The sequence below is a fragment of the Ixodes scapularis genome, unplaced genomic scaffold, assembly GCF_016920785.2.
Source record: "Ixodes scapularis isolate PalLabHiFi unplaced genomic scaffold, ASM1692078v2 PGA_scaffold4__175_contigs__length_147842914, whole genome shotgun sequence".
Taxonomy (NCBI): Eukaryota; Metazoa; Arthropoda; class Arachnida; order Ixodida; family Ixodidae; genus Ixodes; species Ixodes scapularis.
This window is the reverse complement of record NW_024609879.1, coordinates 1,187,884-1,212,067: the sequence shown is the minus strand read 5'-3', so window position 1 is coordinate 1,212,067 and position 24,184 is coordinate 1,187,884. Positions and strand designations below refer to the sequence as shown.

General features: G+C 49.3%; 1 pseudogene; it reads left to right on the top strand.

Moving 5' to 3' along the window:
* The first annotated feature begins 22,432 nt into the window (after positions 1–22,432).
* LOC120846266 lies at positions 22,433–23,647 on the top strand (annotated as a pseudogene).
* The last annotated feature ends 537 nt before the right edge of the window (positions 23,648–24,184 follow it).

Below are 24,184 nucleotides of genomic sequence, written 5' to 3'. Positions count from 1 at the left end.
AACTTTCCGGCTTCAAAGACAAATGTCGCTTGTACTAGGTGTGGTAGCGCAGACAATTCAAAGGTGTGTCCTTATTTAAAGAGCAAGTGTTTCAAATGCTCAAAACCTGGCCACATTGCGAAAATGTGTAGAACAAGTATAAAGCCGTAACAACAGTAGAGAAAGCCGTTAAGGAAACTGAATTGTTCGAACTTAGAACAAAAGCAAAGGCAAACGCCTACTGTCTAAGCGTAATGATTGACGGCAAACAGGTCGAAATGCAAGGAGATGCGGGATCTGCTGTTTCAATATAGAGTGAAAGCTCATTTCGTAAAACGTTTGGAAACAAACGCTTTGAAAAAAGAAGCGTAAGGCTAAAAGCTTACAATGGAAGTTCGATTCCAGTGAAAGGGTGTGTTAACGTTCGAGTAACGTACGAGGGAAACGACCACACTCTGCCGTTGATCATTGCGCAGGATGCGAAAGGGACAGTTACTCAAAACTTGCTGGGTCGCGACTGGTTATCGAAAGTGCGATTGAACTGGTCTCAGATAATCTCAGTGCACACGGTCATGACGGAAGTGTCTTTAAAAGAGAAGTACAGTGACGTGTTTGACAGCGGATTCAGCATAATCAAAGGCTTCAAAGGAAGCTTACTTCTTAAAGATAACGCCCGGCCTATTTTTTGCAAAGCAAGGCCGGTGCCTTATGCGCTCCGTGAAAGCGTAGAGGAAGAACTAAAATCCTTGGAAGAAAACGGTGTAATCTACCGAGTCCAACACAGCGATTGGGCAACACCCTTAGTCGTCGTTCCGAAGGAAAACCTGACAGTGAGACTCTGTGGGGATTATCGTGTCACAGTAAATCCAAATTTGAAGGTAGATCACTACCCGCGTCCGTTGCCCGAAGACATTTTTGCGGCTGTAGCGGGAGGAGCAGTCTTCACTGTCCTTGACTTGTCAAAAGCTTACTTGCAACTAGAGCTCGAGCAGCACTCGCAAGAGCTTCTAACGGTGAATACCCACCTCGGGTTATACCGGTTTCGACGACTTCCCTACGGCGTGGCAAGTGCGCCTGCATTGTTTCAGTCAGTGATGGATCAGATCCTTAAAGAAATGCCAAGCACTGCTTGCTACCTCGATGATGTTCTAATTTCGGGTAGAACACACGAGGAATGCGCAGCAAACACCGAGCGCGTGTTGGAACGGCTACTCAAGCACGGAACACGTGTAAACCCGAGGAAATGTAATTTTTTACAGAAAAGTGTCCGGTATCTTGGACACGAGATCAGCAGAAATTGACTGCAGCCAACAAAAGAAAAGGTGGAAGCGGTGTTGAAAGCGCCAGAGCCACAAAACGAGAAAGAGTTGAGGGCTTTCTTAGGCTTACTGAACTTTTACGCAAAGTTTTTGCCGCGCCTTGCCTCAACACTAGAACCGATGCACAAACTGCTCAGAAAGGGAAACGCATAGAGCTGGACGCAGGAGTATAAAGAAAGTTTTGAGTGTTGCAAACAACTCCTGTGCAGCAATGCTGTTCTTGAGCTCTATGACGCAGCGAAACCGCTCAAATTGACGTGTGATGCGTCTTATGGTGTGGGCGCAGTTATCTCTCATGTGATCAACGGAGAAGGAAGGCCAGTGGCTTATGCATCGAGAACGTTAAGGGCCGCTGCGCGGAACTACGCTCATATCGAAAGAGAGGCGTTGGCGATCGTTTATGGCATACAGAAATTTCACAAGTATCTGTATGGCCGTCTGTTTACCATTGTAACAGACTACCAACCGCTCACGCACATTTTCGATCCGAAAAAGCATTCTAGCTCCATAGCCGCATTAAGAATACACCGCTGGTCCAACTTACTTGCCAGTTACCAGTACACCATCCAGTATCGGAAGGGTGGTTGCATTGGAAATGCAGACGGGCTGTCCAAGTTACCGTTACCTTGTCCGCGGATGCAGGAAGCTGTTCATTATTTCTCGCCCGTTCCTGACATGCCGCTAACAGCTGAAGATGTCGCAAAAGAAACTGAAAAAGACGATCAGCTAAGGCAAGTTCGCGAGATGACTTGGCATGTTTGGTTGGCCAAAGTTGTTGACAAAGAGCTGGAACCATACTTTATCAGACGGTACGAACTATCATTAGACATGAATTGCCTCCTGTGGAACAACCGCGAGGTTATTCCAAGTTCCTTGAGGAGAAGCGTCCTGGATCTTCTGCACGAAGAACATCCGGGAGTTAACAAGATGAAAATGATTGCTCGGGGGATCGCATGGTGGCCCAACATTGACAAAGAGCTTGAGGAGTTTGTCAGAGAGTGTGATATTTGTGACAGTGTCCGCGCTTCGGTATCGGCAGCACCTTTACATCCGTGGTTGTGGTGTTCCAATAATTGGGAACGCGTCCACTTGGACTTCGCCCAAAAAGATGGCAAGACTTCTGGTTATGGTTGACTCGCATTCCAAGAAGGTTGAAGTCAAACTCGTGTCTAGCACAACCGCTCAGAAGACGGTAGAGGTTGTACGGTCGGTGTTTGCGTCGTATGGGCTACCGGTCGAAGTTGTGGCAGACAATGGTCCACAATTTGCTAGTCACGAGTTTCAAGAATTCCTTCGTAAGAACGGAGTCAAGCACATGCTAACGCCACCATACCACCCGCAGTCAAATGGGGCCGCTGAACGGGTAGTTCAGACTGTAAAAAAAGGCTCTGTTAAAATCGTTGTTGACAGACAAAAGAATGACTGCACAAGAAGCATGCAGCACAAGATTGACAATTTTCTTTTTTTATGCAGAATGACACCGATTCTTTTACGGGCAAAACTCCCAGTGAACTTTTTCTCGGAAGAAAACTGCGAACGAGGTTATCTATTTTGAAACCAAACATGACGCCAGCAATGCAAACCAAAATGGAGAGCATCGAGAAGAGCTCGAATAAACGACGTGGTACTGACCGCACCTTTTCTGTGGGGGATGCAGTAATGGTGAAATCCGTGAGGGGTGAGAGTGTCAAATGGTTTAGGGGAAAAGTGATCAAGGATGTGTCTAACGTTACATTTTTGGTACAAGTACAGCAGCGCATCAGATTTGTGCATGCAGATCATTATAGAGCCGCGAACTCTGCACATATCCCCGTGCCAGAATAAGTCGCTCAACCGTACTGGCCTGCTCTGCATGACAGTGCTGAGGATACACTTGTGGAAACGGCTGACGGCACACGCCGCGCAGAAACTGGTCTGGGTGGTCCCGTTCACCCGCACGTCTCTCCTAGGCGAAGCACTCGTGCCAGAGGACCACCAGACAGGCTGGCGTATCATGGAGTGTGAATATTGAATTGGATTGTATGGGTTGTGTTATTATATGTTACTTATAATGATGCCTTACAAAGTGTACGTTGGTGTAATAGCGACTGTAAACTAAAACGGGAAGGAATGTTGCGTCGGTGACTTGCACAATGTGCGTCGGTGACTTGCACAATGTTGCGTCGGTGACTTGCACTGTCATATCTCTGTGTGATATACCGCCCCACGCATGCGCGCCATATGTTATCGCTTGGCGCCCTGGCTAGAAGAGCGGAATGTCGCTGCTGTGGGGATCACTCTCATCTTGTTCGTTCTTGACGATGGACCATGTTGCAATAAAGCAGTATGCCCTGCTGCCCCGGCGTCTGTCCCGACTTTCCCTCAACGTAACAACAACCAATAGCTTGCTAATAAGAGAGCCAAATCTCACTGAAATGTCAAGTAGCTCAGAGTGGCAGCATATCACTTTAGCAACAGAAAGATGGCCATACTTTGTTTTCATTAGGAGCTGGCTGTCGCTCTTTTAGGCTGCCACCAGTGTCGTGAGTGGCATTCGAGCGACCGCCGACTGCAGCGCCGCCACGCGCCTACGCTCGGAGTACTCTCGCCCCGGGGGGCCAGTGGACGGAAGAACGGCGCAACCATGCGAAGACACGGCTGTATGTCGCTGACCGCACGTATTGACCTTAACCCGTAATAAACCGTTCTTGTTATACCCGAACAACGGCTACGACATGGTGGCAGCAGCGGGATCCGTCCACAACACGAAGTCAGCGAGCAACCGCTCCAGGTAGGCCGTACGAGCCGCACGAAGCGTCCAAGCGCGCGGGGAAAAAAACGTTAGGCCTCGTTGCCAAAGCACGTCCCCGGACAAAGGACCGCGCCAACCGGCACGAGGATGACAACGTCCCAGCAAACAACGCCTCTCAACCCGTTCGTGGTCGAGTTACCGGAAAAACTTGACTTCCGACGACCGGAAGATTGGAAACGATGGTTCACAAGGTGGGAACGATCTCGAGTGATATCGGGCTTGAAAAAACAAGACAACGAGACACAAGTGAACACACTGGTGTACGCCATGGGTCGGGAGGCCGAGGACATCTTGGCCTCGCTGAAACTAACAGACGCCGAGAAGCAAGACTACGGAGCGGTGACAGAAGCGTTTGGAAAGCACTTCGTGCCAAGGACGAACGTGATATACGAGCGGGCGAAATTCAACAGCCGCAAGCAAGAGCCACACGAAACTGCTGACGCTTTCGTTACGGATCTTTACAAGGCGGCCGAAACCTGCGAATACGGGAACCTGAAAGAAGAATTGATCAGAGATCGTCTCGTCGTTGGACTGATCGACGTTAAGCTGAGTGAGAGACTTCAGCTGGACTCGGAACTGACATTGGAGACCGCCATCACGAAGGCGCGCAATTCCGAGGTGGTCAAGCAGCAACAGAGAGAGATTAGCGGAGGTGAACAAGCGACCCCGGCCGTTGACGAGGTCAGAAAGAATCGCCGCAAGGAAACAAGAAAACCGCCCGTCCAAGCCTCCTATCAGCACAAGAACAAGACAGAAGCAGGACACTGCAGGGGGTGTGGTGGCGCACGCGACCACACGAAAGTGCATTGCCCGGCTTCAAACAAGGCGTGCAACCACTGTGGAAAAAAGGGCCACTACGCATCAGTGTGCCTGTCACGAAAGGACAAGCATGAAACACTGACACGTGTCTCGGAACGCACCAAGGGCGTCGAGGAAGTTTACCTCGGTGAGGTCGAAACCCAGTCAATCTCGGAACCATGGAGAGTTACTGTCAAGGTCAACGGCTCGCCTCTCATGTTCAAAGTCGACATGGGTGCAGATGTAACAGCTATATCACTCAACGACTACAACAAGAAGACCATGGGACCCCTGAAGACCTCAGCGCAGACACTGACTGGCCCAGGTCAAACGCCTATAGCGACAGTGGGGTACTTCGAAGCCACAATTAACCGGCGTGACACAAGCACACAAGACAAGGTATTTGTCATCAAAGGACTGAAAGAGGCATTGCTAAGCCGACCAGCAGTCGAGTCTCTTGGCATACTACGGCGACCACTCGAGCTTGGGGAGACATGTGCGAAACCAAGCGATATCTCCCCTATTGAAAATTCCATCAAGCTACGTAATTTGGGACACTGACTGCCAGTCAGCAGCCTTGGTGGAACGTGGTGGACCATCAGACGTCATCTGATGGTCCATCAGATGACGTCTGACTGCCACTGCCAAGGGAATTTCATCATCAAGGGCAGCATTCATATAAGAGTAAAGCTATACGCACTCATAAATATCGCCAAATGCCTCGATAAAACAAAATGTTCGAGAAAAAGAAAAAAAAAAAAGCAGGATCACCGAGGATCGAACCCGCGACCGCTTGCGTACAAATCGGAAACACTAACCGCTATGCTACGCCACCGCTACGGAAAGTCGATTTGACTATTCGTTTTATACGAGATGCTTCGGCTGCAAATGCAGTTAAGCCGTCAGCATGTTATGAAAGCACTCGTACATCACTCGCCGTACTTCAGTTCTACTCACCTGCCATGTAGAGTACTTTCGCGTCGTAGAATGATCCTTTTGTTCGCGCATCACCGGCCCAGTAGACCTGGTACACCTTGTCGTCTTTAACTACACCGCTAAAGTCCCTTACATCGTCGGAACTCACAACAGGCTGGGTCTTGTCGAGTAGAAATTCTACTAAAACATAAGACATTGTAGAGCCCGGGCCGGATCGACAGGTTGGAGCAAGCGGGCAAACAAAATGAGTCGAGAGCGATCGTTCATGAAAGCTCGGCGAAGCCTCCATGGGCGAAGCGAAGTGCGAAGTGCGAAGTGTCGCGTTCGACGCTTCGGCGGCTTCGGCGGGCTTCTGATCAAGACTGTCGGTCGGTTGCGTGCCACATCTCTAACGTCAGCGGTTTTATAGGCTCACGTCCCGAAATCGTTTTTTCGTGCATAGATTACTTTTCGTATTCATAGATTTGACGAAATAGTGGTATCCGAACGAACTTTACGTCCTTTGACCGTACTTCTGTCTGCACGTCAAAGCTTTCTGACGTACAGTCAGAGACAATCGATGTACAGTCAGAATCACAACCAGGACATCCTGATGGCATTTCGCGGCGGCCGACTGCCACCAGGAAACCATCAGAAAGCCGACAAGCGGGGTCTGACTGGAGTTTGACTGTCGGTCAGAGTAACTTGTTGTCCAATCAGACATGCTTGACGTACAGTCAGGCACAGTCAGCGGTCCACTAGAAAACATTGACTGCCAAACAGCGTTACATTGATGGATTTTTCCTTCGGGTCCGATCTTCTGGCACAGTATCCCAAGTTGACGTCTGGACTCGGACTAATGAAGACCGAATACCACATCAAAGTGAAGGATGACGCCAAGCCCTAGGCCGTCACATACCCAAGGCGAGTTCCTCTTCCACTGCTCTCACAAGTGGAGAACGAATTGGAAAGGATGAAAGAAATGGGAGTCATCGAGAAGGTGGAAAAAGCAACGGAGTGGTGCTTCCCGATGGTTGTTGCCAAGAAAAAGAACAATGAACTGAGAATTTGCGTGGACTACGGTCAACTGAACCAACAGATAGTCCGCGAGCGCATGTTGATGCCGACAGTTGATGAGTGTCTCGCAAGGCTAGCCAGTGCAACAGCGTTCAGCCGCCTAGATGCTCGAGCCGGGTACTGGCAGGTGCCTCTCGCAGAAGACTCACGCGTTACACAACTTTCATCACACCTGTTGGACGGTTCCAGTTTCTCAGACTGCCTTTCGGAATATCGACAGCACCTGAGTTCTACCAACGAGAGATGCTCCGCGTGCTTAAGGGGCAGGACGGTCTGGCGTGCTTGCAGGACGACATCATAGTTTCCGGACGGACAATGGAGGAACACGACAAGAATCTACACAAGGTGTTGAGCCCACTGCAACAATCAGGAGTGACCCTCAAAGTCAACAAATGCACCTTTCGACAAAGCAAGGTCAAGTTCCTAGGACACGGGGTATCTGCAGAAGGAGTAAGTGCTGATCCAAGCAAGCTGGAAGCCATCACTCAACTTGAACCACCGTCAGACGTGTCCGAAGTGAGGTCTTTCTGGTCCTTCCTGGGTTCGACAAATCACTTGGCGAAGTTCCTTCCCGGTCTGGCAGAGATGACAAAGCCACTTAGGGACCTGATGCACCAAGATGCAGAGTGGTTTTGGGGTCCGGTTCAACAACAGAGCTTCGACCGGATCAAACAGGCACTCTGCGCAACACCAGTTCTCGTCCACTACGACTCCCAGCAGCCGCATACACTCTCAGTCGAAGCTTCATCTTACGGGCTGGGAGCCGTTCTTCTGCAGCAGGCAGGTGACAGGCTGTCACCAGTGGCGTGTGCATCACGCTCACTTTCTGAAGCAGAGCAACGATACGCCCAAATTGAAAAGGAGGCGTTAGCCATCACATGGGCATGTGAACACTTCCGCAAGTACCTCCTGGGATCCACATTTCATGTAGAAACGGATCATAAGCCTCTTGTGCCGCTACTCACAACCAAACGACTAGACGAGCTCAGTCCTCGTCTCCAACGCTTCCGAATGCGCTTGCTAGAGTACGACTATACAGTGTCACACACTCCTGGAAACAAGTTGTACACTGCTGATTTACTGTCCCGAAAGCCGCAACCAGAGTTAGCCAAGGACGAAGAAAGAGACCTTGAGAGCGCTGTGCAAAAGTACGAGAAGTTGACACTTGAACAGCTGCCGGCGTCAAACCAAATGTTGGACAAAATCAAGGCAGGCATCCAAGCAGACCCTACACTCGCCAGAGTGGCTACTTTGTGTACCTCGTCATGGCCGACCGTACATGGACTTGCACCGGAACCAAAGCGCTATGCAGAGGTGGCGAGTGAACTTTCTATTGTCGACGGTCTGCTATTTAAGGGTGACAGACTCGTCATCCCACCAAACCTGAGGCTTCAGGTGCTGGAAAGACTTCATGCCGGCCACATGGGCACGAGCAGATGTCGCGCAAGAGCAAGACAATCGGTGTGGTGGCCTAGGATCGGAACGCAGGTACAAGACTTTGTTGAAAGATGCTCTGTCTGCCTACAACGTCGAAAGCCACCAACTGAGCCACTGCTGCTGACTCCTTTGCCTGAAAACCCATGGGACACTATCGGCATTGACCTCTTCAAACTCGAAGGGAGAGACTACATTGTGGTTGTGGACTACTACTCCAGGTTCCTGGAGGTGGAGCAACTAAAGGGCACTACAACAAAAGGCATCGCTCGAGTCTTGGAAACAATCTTCGCACGATTTGGAGCGCCGAGAACTCTGCGGACAGGCAATGGTCCACAGTTTGCCTCAGCCGAATTCAGGAACCTGCTGGAACGTTGGGGGGCAGACCATGTAACCTCAAGTCCATACTACGCCCAGAGCAACGGCGTGGCAGAGCGTGCGGTCCAAACAGCGAAACAACTCCTGAAGAAGTCCAAGGACATAAACCTGGCTCTCCTATCGCACAGAGCTACGCCAGGAGTCGAAGGTTTTTCACCCAGCGAACTGCTAATGGGTCGCCGCCTGAATACGCCTGTGCCAACCACAACCAAGATGCTCGCACCTAAGTGGGACAACGGCGACTTCAGGCTCAGGAATGAAGCGTACAGGGCACGAGTGAAGCAGACCTACAACGTGCGCCACAGAGTGAGAAGTCGTGAACGCCTGCCGCCAAAGACAGTGGTGCGCATACTGAGTGGTCCGGCATCCTGCGGTACAGTGACAAGGCCAGCAGCCCAGCCAAGGTCCTACATTGTAAGTACATCGACAAGACTAATACGACGCACCGGGAGTCACATGCAGCCAACGGCGGTCACTAGGAGCGGACGACCAAGCAGACCACCGGACAGGTTAAACTTGTAGCTCGGCTCCCTACTCCTAAGAAAGGGGGGTGTAGTGAGTGGCATTGCGAGCGACCGCCGACCGCAGCGCCGCGACGCGCCTACGCACGGAGTACTCTCGCCCCGGGGGGCCAGTGGACGGAAGAACGGCGCAACTATGCGAAGACACGGCTTTATGTCGCTGACCGCACGTATTGACCTTAACCCGTAATAAACCGTTCTTGTTATACCCGAACAACGGCTACAACAACCAGCAGCCTCGAGAAACCTGTGGTGTATCCGCGCACTTTCTTTTGTGATCTGCAAACAGTAGGTTAAAAACATTGTTAAGCACTGTCCTTACTGAGGCTATGGCTATGATCTTTTTCGTCCTAAGGTTTTAAAAAATACTCCCGTGAACCCTCAGGTTTATGCTGCTTCACTATAAACCCTAGCTGCTTGCGGGTACTGAAGAAGCAAGATCTCAGAGTGAAATGTCGGCCGATATCCGAGGTTCCCCAATACAATTTTTTAAATTTTTTATCGCAGCTTTTTTACCTGTCTTTTGTTCATGAGAAAACATGCAATAAGCATCGGGTCAAGGTCACTGTAATGCATTATTTCACCACCGCTAGCCGGTTGCAGCTAATATTGTAACAGGAAATTTATAAAATGGCAATTATCATCAAGATTCTCAGAAAGCCCAGTTTTTGTTACATGACTTTCTGAAAGGTATTATAAGTTATTAATAGAAATGAATCATGAACTTCAAAAAATTATTTTTGCAGTGTGCGCACTGGTTGCATAAACCTTTGGTGGCAACATGTTGAGGCTTACGAGTGCAGAACAAATATTTGCATTACAATCAGACAGAAAATTAGTTCTTAAACCTACCAGGTTTTGTATAAGTGGGAGGTATGTGCATGCAATGGCCACTGCACACAGGGTATTAGAGGGACACTGACAAAGTATCTACACTTGCTAGGATTTGTAGTAAACAGTATCGGTAAAGGCCCACCATCCCAGAAACACATCTGGAGCTTGAAACTGATTCTGCACAAAAACTGCCAGTCAAAGATTGGATGTCAAGGTTCACTCTCATGTTTCAATAGTGTTGATGACACAGTGCAACGGTTAGTTTTCTAGGCACATTACCTCGGTAAAGTAAGGACATAAGATGTTAGACATGAGATGGTACACTTCCACTTGTCTCGACATGCACACAATGTGATTAACATTTTCTGCCCGTTACCAGGACCTTATCTGATGGTGCACTGACCGAGGTGACTTGAAGGCTGACTTGTTTCCTTGTCTGAAATAATCAACAACTTACAATAAGCTAAATAAGCATATACTTGGTGTTTCAGCAAAAACTGACAAAATTCCTACGCTAAGTGTAATCGAGATTAAAACATAATTTTCTCAGGATGACACTACTTGGGGTGGCGGGCGTCCGTTACCACGAGTTATGCCATCATGAGAAAATTATCTTTTTATTTCGATTACACTGAGCTTAGGAATTTTTGTCAGTGTTTGCTGAAATTCCCGGTATAAAGGGGTAGACCTAAGACGAAAAAGCTGCCAACCCAATCAGCTAAGCACACAAATGAAGCTATCAGCGATTCCAGCGAAATCAACGCCGCGTAGCGGCAACGCCGAGAAGCTCAAGAGAGGAGGTCACTTAGACTCTGTCGTCTGCTATCGCTGCTTGGTTCTCGTAAGCAGCCTAGAAACAAACATTGTTTCCAGTAATTATTTTCATGCTTCCGCCGTGTAATTCCTACGCACTGACTAGACGGTTTCCACCGTCGAAAAATTGCTTTGCTATTATATGTAACAACAATTTTACGCTGCAGTGCAAACAATTTAATGTGGTCCGTGTGCTGAACGAGGAAAACAACCTTCTTTCGTCCGCCATTTTGTCTGACCAGAGCGTTCCCTATAGTCCGCTGGAGTCGCAAATAACACACCAGGAAAGGCTAACTTGCACAAAAATACAATAATTATGTATAATACGGTCGACATATTTAGCAATCACACTCAAAACATAGCCACATTACTGCCGTCCATTAAAAATGCAAAACAAGTTTGTGTTGCTTCTCATCCAATTACTCAACCAAAATTGCAATTATGTTCTCACCTTCATCTTGCTTCAATAACCTCTCTTGAAGCTTCATATTCAAGCTCCTCAACTGTGTAAGCTTTTTATCCTTCTCCTCGAGCTGGCTCTGCAGCTTCTTGATTTGTTCTTGGTCCTTAAAGTGCCTTTCTTCGGACTCTCGTTGAGGCGACGGCTTCATGTTGGCCAGAGAATGGGCTCTGCTCATACTTTTCTTATTTTCTTCTAAAAGCTTGGCCAGGTTCGTCCTCCCAGAGGTTTCTTGCTTCTCCTTTATTCGTTTCTATATCAACCAGTAATAGAAAAAATAAGAAAAAATAAAAGAAGTTTATATGGAGTTGCAGATCGCTAGATTTAAACTTGTCAAACCTTCCCTTGTTTCCTCCCATCAGCTCTTTCCTCTGGTGCCTCGTTGTCCGAGGACTCCGATGACAATACTTTTTTTATGCGCATTCTACGCCTGTCCATTTTTTGTTTGACGTCGGCTTCAGAGACTACAAGGAAAAAAGTATACAAAAATAAAAGTTGCACTTATTGCCACAAACACAAGAATGATATGACTTTGTAGCGACTCTCTGAGTTACTAAAAGTACTATAAAGAAGTCAAGCAAAACACTTATATTTACCTCCCAAAAGTAGAATCCTAGCTTTGTAATATTCGTCGTCGTCACTGAAGCTTCCTTGCCCAAGCCACTTGACGGAATACTTCGCTCCGTCCACGAAGTCGCGTGAATGGGAGGACTTGAAGTCTTCAATATCTTCCACAAGCACAAGAGCCACACTTAGGTCGTCTTGATATCTGACACACGCGTGCGTGATCATTTTCGCCCTGCAAACGCAACAATCACCATAAACAACACGCTGACCTTGCTAAAAAGTTCAATTTAACCGCGCGATGAAAGACTACACACCAAGAAACCTGCAACTAGATATCATTGGATTGGATTAGATCGGGTTGGATTAATGATATTTATTTCTTTTGGATTTGACTTGTTTTAATTTGGCGGTAAATATTTCTAATTTATTTGTTTTATTTCGTACTAGAAGTAATAATTATTACATATTTAGAAGTTGGACTTCGAGAAAATTACGCTATTGCATTGCTTAGAATTATTTTTCGTGTTTTTATCTCACTAATGTCAGTCTCATTGTGGTAGCCATCAACACATGGCTGCCGGACAGACGCGTAAACCACATTTCTTTCCGTGCACGTCAGACTCAATGTCCGCAGTGGAACGTCCATAATGTAATCTAAGCCAGTATCCGTATTGGTACCAACTCCACGCATTACAGAGTTTTATATTTGTGAAATTACCTTGTACATCACTCGTACGATGGGAACAGCAGATGGGGGTTGCACCCGATGCACCCCTGCTTCCATCGCTAAAACGATCGCGTCCAAAGAAACGCGGACCTTATAAGCAGCGTTTGATTCGCGGCTCTCAAGGAACGGTCCCGAAGACAACAAGATATTGTCACGGGTGGTGATTCAAAAACAATAAATAAACAGGAATAAATTAACGTTTACTGGGGCGAACTTGTGCCCAAAATAAAGAGAACACAAAGAATAAGAACAGAGCGTCGCGGGCGTCGAAGGCGGCGAAGCAGCACGATCAAACGCTGAGGCGAGACTGACTCGACAAGGTCGCGGGCGGCCTCTTATCTAGAGTACGTCGCTATCTCGAAGATTCGGCGAAAGCGGCTCGAGCGTCGCGTGATCGGGGCGAGAATGAACACGCACTTTCTAGAAAACAAAAGCAGAAGATACATGGATATAAATAATAGAAGTTACGTGCGTGCGCTACATGAATAAACGGGAACTTTCTGGAGGTCCGAGACCGAGCGTTGCTTTCTCAGCCCTGCGCGCGGCATTACTCCCCCCTTTAAAAAGTGCATCGTCCCGATGCAATCCGAAAACAAAACAAATAAAAATAACGGAAAACTAAAGAGTCATTTTGAACACATAAGGTCCACAGTCCTATCGAGCGTAGTACGGCTTCAGTCGCACGACGTGGACGACTTCCGGACGTGGAGGGCGGCGTGACGAAGTCCGTGTTCCGTCGGGCATCACTTCGTAGTTCAGATCCCCGAGTCGACGAAGCACTTTGTAGGGTCCAAAGTATCGTTTCAGCAATTTCTCACTGAGGCCGCGGCGACGGATGGGCGTCCATACCCACACCCTATCTCCGGGCTGGAAGTGGACGTCCCTGCGACGAAGGTTGTAGCGGCCGGCGTCGACGCGTTGCTGGTCTTGAATCAGGAGTCGGGCGAGCTGGCGAACTTCTTCGGCGCGTTGAGCAACCGCCTGGGCGTCGTCGCTCTCGTTGTCAGATGGCTCATGGGGCAGCATGGCGTCCAGCATGGTCGTTACTTTGCGCCCATGCACCAGTTGAAAGGGTGTCACTCCGGTGGTCTCTTGTACGGCCGTGTTGTAGGCAAATGTGACGTACGGCAACACCTCGTCCCATGTCTTGTGCTCCACGTCGACGTACATGGAGATCATGTCGGCGATGGTTTTGTTGAGTCTCTCCGTCAGCCCGTTGGTCTGCGGGTGGTACGCCGTGGTGCGACGATGGCTGGTGTGGCTGAGACGAAGGACTTCTTGCGTCAGCTGGGCCATGAATGATGATCCACGGTCTGAGATCAGGACTTCGGGAGCGCCGTGCCGGAGGACAATGGACTCGATGAAAAACTTGGCGACTTCAACAGCCGTTCCTGATGGAAGGGCTTTTGTCTCGGCGTACCGCGTGAGGTAATCGGTTGCGACGATTATCCATCGGTTTCCTTGCGTCGACGGTGGGAAAGGTCCGAGTAAATCCATACCGATTTGCTGGAATGGGGCAGATGGCGGCGCAATAGGGTGAAGAAGTCCTGCCGGTCTCGTCGGTGGCTTCTTCCTTCGTTGACACTCGTGGCAAGATCGGGTGTAGTGGTGTACTGTCTTCGCAAGCTTGGGCCAGTAGTACTTTTCGCGTATCCTCGCAAGAGTCCTGCTGTAACCAAGGTGTCCCGCCGTCGGGTCATCGTGGCAGGCTTGAAAAATTTCTTCTCGAAGACTGGAAGGGATCACCAACAGCCACGCCGTGTTGCTGTCGCTGAAGTTCTCCTTGTACAGTACGCCTTGTCGGATGGAGAAGGTTGGCAGTGTTCGAACAAAACCGCGGGGAACGGCGCTTCCTTGCCCCTCTAGGTGTTCGATGAGTGCTCGCAGCTCAGGGTCGTCTCGTTGGAGTGCTGCCATGTCGCTTATATTCAGAGCGCCGAGGAAACACTCATCGTCGTCCTCTTTGGTGCAGGCAGGACCGGCCTCGACTGGGGCCCTTGACAGGCAGTCGGCGTCATTGTGCTTCCGGCCGGACTTGTACACCACGGCCATGTCGAACTCCTGTAGTCGTAGGCTCCACCGAGCGAGGCGTCCGGAGGGGTCCTTCAGATTCGCCAGCCAGCAGAGCGAGTGGTGGTCTGTGACTACGCGAAAAGAACTTCCATACAAATATGGGCGAAACTTTGTTATTGCCCATACGACAGCGAGGCACTCCTTTTCGGTCGTTGAATAGTTCCTCTCCGCTTTAGACAGCGTCCGACTTGCGTATGCGATAACTCGCTCGGCTCCGTCCTGCACTTGGACTAGTACCGCACCCAGTCCGGTGTTACTGGCGTCGGTGTGGATCTCGGTTTCAGCAAACTGGTCGAAATGGCCAAGAATCGGGGGCGTCTGGAGTCTTCGTTTGAGCTCGTCGAATGACCTCTGGTGTTCTTCTGTCCACTCGAACTTTACGGCGTCCTTCGTGAGGTGCGTCAGCGGTGTGGATAGCTTGGCGAAGTCTCGAACAAAGCGCCTGTAGTAGGCACAGAGTCCGAGAAATCTTCTCACGGCCTTCTTGTCAGACGGCGGCGTAAATGCAGCTACGGCGCGGGTCTTCTCGGGGTCAGGTAGAACACCCTTGTTGTTCACGATGTGGCCAAGGAACTTTAGTTCCCCATAGGCGAACCGACACTTTGTTGGCTTGAGTGACAGGCCGGCGGTCTTGATGGCTTGAAGCACGGCTCGAAGTCGTCTGAGGTGTTCGTCGAAATCTCGTGAGAATACCACGACATCGTCCAGGTAGACGAGGCAGCTCTGCCATTTCAGACCTGCCAGCACGGTGTCCATGACGCGCTGGAAGGTAGCTGGTGCTGTACAAAGTCCGAACGGCATCACTTTGAATTCGTATAGTCCGTCGGGAGTGACGAAGGCAGTTTTCTCCCGGTCACGTTCGTCGACTTCAATCTGCCAATAACCACTCTTCAGGTCCATCGACGAAAAATATCGGGAGTGGCGCAGTCGGTCTAACGTATCATCGATGCGGGGGAGCGGATAGACGTCCTTCTTTGTCACGGCGTTCAGTCGACGATAGTCCACGCAGAACCGCAGGGTTCCGTCCTTCTTCTTTACAAGGACGACTGGGGACGCCCATGGGCTCCTTGAGGGTTGAATGATGTCGTCGTCGAGCATCTCCTGGACTTGATCTTGAATCACTTTCCTTTCCTTTAAGGAGACCCGATACGGCGACTGGTGGACAGGAAGTGCGTCGTCGTCGGTAACAATGCGATGTTTCGCCGTTGGTGTTTGGCGAATCTTTGATGTCGTGGCAAAACAGTCACTGTATTCGGCAAGGAGATCAATCAGTTGCCGGCGCTTCGTAGCTGGGAGCTCGGGGTCAATGTCGAGCGGCGGCGGCGTCGTGCTTTTCTGCTGTGGCGACGAGGTTTCCTCGGAGATTGCGGTGACCACCGCTTGCGCTTGAAGCTCCTCGACGTGGCCCACGGTGGTACCCTTCGTTAGGTGCTGCGGCTCCTCTCGAAAGTTCGTCACAAGAACAGTTGTACGTCTTTCTTGGAGATCCGTTACGCCTCTTGCGACGCCAATTCCTTTTTCGAGGAGCAGTTGGACGCTGCCTTCCAGAAGAGCTTCACCGTGCATGGCTGCGTCGGTTATAACGGTGACGAAAACACTCGACCGCGGCGGTAGTTTCACATGGTCGGCGATAACTCGAATCGCGGTGGACGTCGTGTTGATCTCCTCCGGCGGCACGACGGGCTTTCGAAGCGTCAACTGGTTTGCAGCGAGGTCGATGACGGCGCCATACTCGCAGAGAAAGTCCATTCCGAGGATAACGTCCCTCGAACAGTCTTGCAGAACGACGAACTTCACAGGGCACGTTTCACCGTGGATCTCGACGCGAGCAGTGCATCTCCCGACCGGCGTGATGAGATGTCCTCCGGCGGTTCGTATTTGGGGTCCATCCCACGGCGTCATGACTTTTCGCAGGCGGCGAGAGAGCCTCCCACTCAAGACTGAGTAGTCTGCTCCGGTGTCCACGAGTGCCGATGAGTCGAGGCCGTCAATAACAACGTTTAAGTTGTTGGACACCGAAGCAGGAGCGTCGTTGTGATGCGTATCGTCGGGAGAGTGGGAGCGCTCCGTCGTTCGTGGAGGCTCTTTACGTCGGTCGTCTTCGGCAACTCCACCTCCAGGGGTTGCCGCGCCTAGTTTCCCCGGCGAGGAGCGAGGGGCGACAGGCTTTCACGTCGGGGTCGGTGCATCGGCGAAGCTGGACGTCGCGGTGACGGCGACCGGAACTCTCGGCGGGACGCAGGCTCGGGGGACTGGGGTCGTCGCAGGTACTCGTCGATCTCCCGAGGGCGTTCACCATACCGGGGGCGCGGGTCGTTTGGGTGGAACCCGCGTAGACCGAGTCGACGGTATGGGCATCGGCGGTAGGTGTGGTCGGCTTCCCCGCAGTGGAAGCACAGAGGGCGTCGGTCGGGCGTTCGCCACACGTCGGTCTTCCGGGGTGCACGGGGCTCCTGGCTGGCGTACTGGAGCTGGTCGTCGCGGCGTCGGTCGTGCTGCGGCGCAGGAGACTGACGTCGGGGCGGCGCGACATAGGCTCGAGGAGGAGGCGGTGGCCGCCGGGCCACTGCGGCGTAAGTTAGCGCGGGTTCTTCGGGGACTGCTGCGCTGATGGGGGCCTCTGGTTGAATGGCTCTCTGCACCTCTTCCCGCACGACCTCAGCGATGGAGAGCGAAGCTGGTCGGTCAGCGGCGGGTAGCAGCTTTCGCAGCTCCTCCCGGACGACGTCGCGAATGATCTCGCGAATGCCTGGGATGCTGGAGCCAAGGTCGCAAGCGGACGGCGGAACCGCGATGACGCCGGGTAGCCTCTGGTAGTGGCTGGCTCGGGCTTGCAGAGCACGCTCGATGTTCGTCGCTTCGGTTACAAATCCTTGAATGGTCGTCGGTGGGTTGCGTACGAGCCCACCGAAAATGTCGTCCTTCACGCCGCGCATCAGGATACGCAGCTTCTTTTCCTCGCTGGCCTGAGGGTCGGCGCGGGAGCTCAGGCGCAGGACGTCTTCCACGAAACTGGTGACGCTCTCATTGGGGCCCTGGGTCCTGGATTGCAGCAAATCTTCGGCCCTCTCTCTTCGGTGTTGATTTGCGAACGTGCGCGTCAGCTCGTTCTTGCAAAGCTCCCACGAAGTCAAGGAAGCTTCGTGGTTTTCGAACCAGCGCCTTGCAGTTCCTTCAAGCGAGAAATAAAGGTTCTGCAGGCGCTGTTCGTCACTCCACCCGTTGTGGCGAGCCACGCGCTCGTACTGGTCGATCCAGTCTTCGACGTCCTCGTAGGTCTCGCCGAGGAAGGGAGTAGGCGTCCGCGGAGCGACGGGCAGGACGACGACGGGCGGGGTGGTCATCGTAGGGATGTTCTTCTTCGGGTTCTGCAGCAGGGGTCCGGATCCCGGGAGTTGGACTTTGGTACGGCGGCTTGCTCGGCCGTCGGCGTCCTCTGCGAAGGGTAGCCTTCCGGGGCTGAGCACCTCACTTGGCCGGGATGTCTTCGGAGGGGTGCGCTTTATGGGCATAGAATGCGATACCCCGCACCTCCACCAAATGTCACGGGTGGTGATTCAAAAACAATAAATAAACAGGAATAAATTAACGTTTACTGGGGCGAACTTGTGCCCAAAATAAAGAGAACACAAAGAATAAGAACAGAGCGTCGCGGGCGTCGAAGGCGGCGAAGCAGCACGATCAAACGCTGAGGCGAGACTGACTCGACAAGGTCGCGGGCGGCCTCTTATCTAGAGTACGTCGCTATCTCGAAGATTCGGCGAAAGCGGCTCGAGCGTCGCGTGATCGGGGCGAGAATGAACACGCACTTTGTAGAAAACAAAAGCAGAAGATACATGGATATAAATAATAGAAGTTACGTGCGTGCGCTACATGAATAAACGGGAACTTTCTGGAGGTCCGAGACCGAGCGTTGCTTTCTCAGCCCTGCGCGCGGCAATATACCCGAAGACAGAAATCTTCAAAGGTTGATGAGGTGCGTATGTAAAATTATACAAGTTTGTTTACTTGCAGATATATCGAGTCACCGTCGGTTCCTTTGTCGCAACATGAGGTTACCAAATATCTTGCTAAAAAATAACGCTGTGTCTAAAGGTACGTACGTCGGACGTATCCGGACCCCGGAGAGATATGCGTCGGACGTACGCGTAACCGGGAGTGCGTCGGACGGACGTAGCCGCGATGAGGGGGGGGGGGGGGGGGGGGGTCGGTAATTTTCATCTTATCTTTATTTCTCGATTCTAAGCACTCATTTATTTTCACACCTGGGATGTTCAAAGAGGAGGGGGGCATTGCATTATTGCGCAGTCACGTTCACACTTTACGTGTCGCGGCGCCCTTGAATATTTAATCCTGCTGTCTTATCCACCGTATCACACGGTATCGCAGATGCTCTGCAGTGCCCTGGTTCCCGTTGTCTTTTGCGTACGTGACCACCGTTCGCTTTAATTTCACTGTGTACAAAGTCCTCTTTGCGCTCATAGTGGGCAGCAAAGTACTGAACGCCTGAACAACGTAGACAAAAAACGAACGACGAGGAAACAAACAGAACGCCTTACGTGTGCCTATATTCTAACGCGTCTGCGCGGTAGCGCAAGTGCCGTTGTCTGCCGCCATCTGTCAACTGATGACGAAACCGAGTGATAGGGACCCAAAGGTGGTGTGCTGCCGGCACGTAAAGGTGGGCACAAAACTAAAAGCGTGAATAAGACGTGCAAAGAGAAGGGGAAAGAACACAAGCTACGTTTCGGGCGCTCAGCCGATCTCTAATTTCTTGCACAGAATAGAGGTGCTTACATTCACATAAAAGTTTTTTTTTAGACATTTATGATTGAAGTAGGGGGAGGGTGCTTTGAATTGGGGTGTAAGTATGATTTGCTTGCAATAAATGTGCTCGTCTTTCGTAAGTAGCATCGGATACAACCGTGTTTTACTGGACCACTTTCATCCGACCTAGTTTTAGACTCCACGTTCCGGGAACGTCCGCCGTACCTTTAGACTCCTTGTTCCGGATACGTCCGACGTACCTTTAGACACGGCGAAAAAATAAAGCCATTGGAGCATGTGAGCAATGTGTCAAAAGCATGCAAGCTCATAGCATTAAGAGAGAGCTTATATCATTATAATAACTCCTTGCTACGTACAAGCATCCCGAGTGATATTTGTCTATTTTATATCTAATTCAGAACTTTGGGTCTGATCATTTTTCGCAAGCGTTGTCAGCATCGAGTCTAATTGGGTTAAAAGTGCATGACAAAATATAGTCATTCAATCAGTCACACAGCAATTAAAATATAGGGACTTATTCCTTTGTCCTGATTTGTTTTAGACGTCTTCAAGCCAGCAAACATGCTTGGCCTCTAGTAGCAGTCACATCGAAAATTCCATTCCCAACCATGACAGTGACTCTACAAATGACTCTGTAAGTATATTCTTGTAAAGTGATGCAAGCTATATAAACGATTTGCTGCAACTTTTTATATTTCTAAAGTCTCTGACTGAACTATTCTCGCTGTTATTGAAATGATATGACTATTCCCCTTCTGCTCTCTTTAAGGTGTCTTTAAACCAGGACGCACCCTTGTTGCACACCTCTAGTGGTGAAGATGTACATGGTCCAGCCTTCACAGTAACTCTATAAATGACTCTGTAAGTGTGCCGTTGAAAATAGTTGCATGATGTAGAAATCAGTTGGAATCAAACCCAATTTTATTTTATTCTACGCTGCGCCTCCTGTCAGTTTGAGGGGGCGGGGGGGAAAGCTTTTAATGCATGCGCAGTTCAGTTGAAGGGTGCAATGGTGCACCCTTCATTTGAATCTACCGGCTATGACAGGCGGCGATTGGTTAAAAGTAAACGCGATCGACCAACATTAAGTATTTTCAAATTGAACTATACGTGACTGCATGAGGTGACATAACTTTATGCATCCTGCTTTATTTAAAGTGCCTTCGGACCAGGAAGCAGCACTGTTGCACTGCCCTGGTGGAGAAGATGCACCAAGTCCCTCCTTTGACCGTGACAGTGACTCTACAGATGACTTTTTGTGTGTTCCTAAAGTCAGTTGCATCCTGCATCTGAAGATTTAACAGCTTTCTTTAGTATTTTAATTTCGACCTGGAAAGAACTGCTTTCTTTTGCTCTGTGTCGGATGCCTTTGGAACAGGATGTGTCATGTGGGACGCCTTCAACACACCTTGCAAAACTCTGATACCCAGCCTTGTAGCCTTCATATCAGAGTTACGAGGGTATTGGAAGTTGTCATGGCATGCAGTAGTAGAGAAGAAATTTGGCCTTTCATGTGTCATACTTGGGATTCTTCACTTTGGATCAAGGTGTCCCTTTTCTGTCGGTTAGAGGTTATCTTGCCCGCCGAAGTATTTATCAAGCAGGCTTGTTCCCTCTCATGCGCTTGGCTTCTACAATATTGCAGAGAACTTAATAAATGAATATGTATTATGAGCACCAGTTTGGCCACTCGACTCACAGAAGCATGAGCATGTGAGAACTGCATGGCTCGCAGGTTAAATAGCTTACATAGACTACACCCTCTGTATTATCGTACTGTATTCAATGGAACTTTACTGCTGTTTTGAAACACTGAGCGCAGTATTTTTATTCGAGTCCTAAGAATAAGTGAAAAAAAGAACTATTTTTTTTCCCTTTTGCATGCACATCTACACAGTATAATTGTTTAACTTTTTAGTTGAAAGCAAAAAAAAAAAGATTTGTTTCTGTTAAGGATGTTGAAAAAACGTTTGTGTGGACTCCAGTATGAAAGTATAGATAGTATGGCACTGCTAGCTCCTTCCCACTATCAAATATTTATGGATTATTTTAATCTGATTTGTAACAAGTCTTTCCACTTTTCAAGGACTCAATCATTGAAGTCACTGAGCTAGGTGAGAATGAGTGCCCTCCAAGTCATGAACCGGAAGAGTACATTTTTTTCAAATCTCTTCAAGGAGATTGTGAATGAACCTGTTGTAGTATCTGGAGGAGAACTGTTGCTCATGGTACGAAAGTATGCTGTGTCCCGTAACCTCACTTTTACTGGCCTCTCCAACCTTACAAAAATGGTCAACAGTATTTTAGTAAACCTGTTTTACCCGAGTCACGTTACATGTTAACACAGGCGCTGATATACTCTAATAACCACCTGACGTTTCATTTTTATTACGTCCACTGCTTCGTCTACATTGGATTGCTAGACAGAAATAGCTCGTCGTTTAGACGTCCACATTGTACGAAAGTCTGTAAAATTTCTAGTCTGTCAGAGGCACTGTTTTTCGTCACTCTGGACATTCGTGCACAACTTCAGATTATTTTGGAATCTGAGGATTTCTTGGATCTGACAGAGGCCCTTCCCTCGAACAACTTATTTGAAGACACTGTAGATGAGCAAAAGTACAAGTCTTGTGTTGAAGCTACAGCCCACTGTGGAAACAGGGTGAGCATGACGCTGAACACAGATGGCGCTCCTGTATTCAGTTCGTCCTCAACTGCCGTGTGGCCCATTCAGCTCACAATAAATGAACTGCCTTCAGCAACTCGCATGAGCAAGCTCGTCCTGGCGGCCCTGTGGTTCGAAAAAAGCAAACCAAGGATGGACATTTTTCAAAATGTCTTTGTTGAGCAGATGAATGACTTGTCTCTGGAGGGATTTTGTTTGCAGCATAAGGGTGCCATGAAAGTTTTCAGGCATTTTGTATCTGCTGCGCTGTCGATTCAGTGGCCAGAGCTCCTATGCAGGGCATTTTGCAGTTTAATGGTTACTTCGGCTGCAATTGGTGTTTGCACCCTGGGGAGTACCACGAGGGCTCTGTGAAGTACCCTGCTCTGAAGGATGACCCTCCAGAGAGGACAGAGACCCAAATGGTGGCAGATATGGAGGAAGCTTTTAACACACAGAAAGTAGTTAGGGGAGTCAGAGCCATATCTACTTTAATCAACCTTGAGCACTTCGACATTGTCTGGGCATTTGTGCCAGATTACATGCATCGTGTGCTGCTCGGGGTTGTACGGCAGTTTCTTGCATACTGGCTCAAAAGCCCAAAGTCCGAGTTCTATGTTGGGAACAAAATTGCAGATTTAGATTAAAGACTCCTTGCAATGAGGCCACCAAAGGACGTAGGGCGAATGCCAAGATCCTTAAGAGAAAGGAAGCTTTGGAAGGCAAAAAAAAAAGAACTGGAGAATTGGTTACTGTATTATAGTATACCAGTGTTGGAGGGCTTTTTGCCAGATCGTCATCTTCGTCACTGGGCACTCTTGATAGAGTCCCTACATGTAATGCTGGAGAAGAGGATATTCATTTCGGACATTGATGCTGTTGACATAATGATGTTAGAGTTTGTGGTCACTGCTCAGCACTTGTATGAACAAAATAGCATGTCCTTTAACATGCATCAGCTTAGCCACCTCGTGAAAGGTGTTCTTCTCTGGGGGCCACTATGGGCTCACTCAGCCATTCCATTTGATTGTGGAAATGGATATCTGAAAGCTCGGGTAAAAGCATCGAACGGTATTCCCCAGCAACTCTGTCGAGCCTTGGCACTGCAAACTGCAGTATTTAAACTAAGTGAGCTGACAAGCAGCAGAAGGGTCTTGGAGTATTGCAATTCACTTGACACACAAACAACACGAAAAACAATATCTATGTCTGAGGAGGGAGTGCGCTTTTCTGGCAGGGGAACTCCACATGTAAATTTTTGTGGTCCTCTTCAAAGTCCTAGAGAATTTTCTTCCCAGGCTGTCAAATTTAAACGCATGCTGTTTAACCAGTCTATACTGACAACTTCCTCTTACAGTGTTAACAAGAAAGCCAACAACTCTGTTGTCAAGCTTATGGATGGTAGGTACGGCAGGATCGAAAAGATTGTTCATGACAGTTTCACTTTTGTTGTCCTGACGCAGCTAAAATGTTCGCAAGTTCAACAAGTTCGTTGTGGCAGTTCCTAGCGCTCTGATATTGTAAATAACAAAAATGAGTCATGGGATGAAAGCTGTCAATAAGAAACTGTAAGATGCCCTTCTCTTCAAATCACAAGCAGGTCTATTGCACATCAGCTTTTCAGCACGAACTTTTTTGAGCAGGTGGTAACCTAAATTGTAGTGACATGAAAAATGTAAACGTGTCTGGCATGCTCCCACAGAGGACTGAGGATTCATTGGCTACCTAGAGACCTTTTGAAGCGCAACCAAAATTTTAATTACATCATGCTTTTTCTGTGTCTGGGTTTGAACCTGCTGATAGGAAATCCGTAAGCAAGCACCTTGAGTCCACACCACTCCAGCGGTACCACACGGGAAAGGATATATGACAGAGTCCAGGAGACGAAAATGATAGGTGAGAATACAGAACATTTTCTGACCATCTGGTATTGCATATTGCAATAAATATTACTAATCTTTCATCTTATGTCTTTTCTTTCCTTTTTGGTTAACTTACATTTAAGAATGCTTTTTTATATTTGTCAACCTTGCAATTTCCCAGGA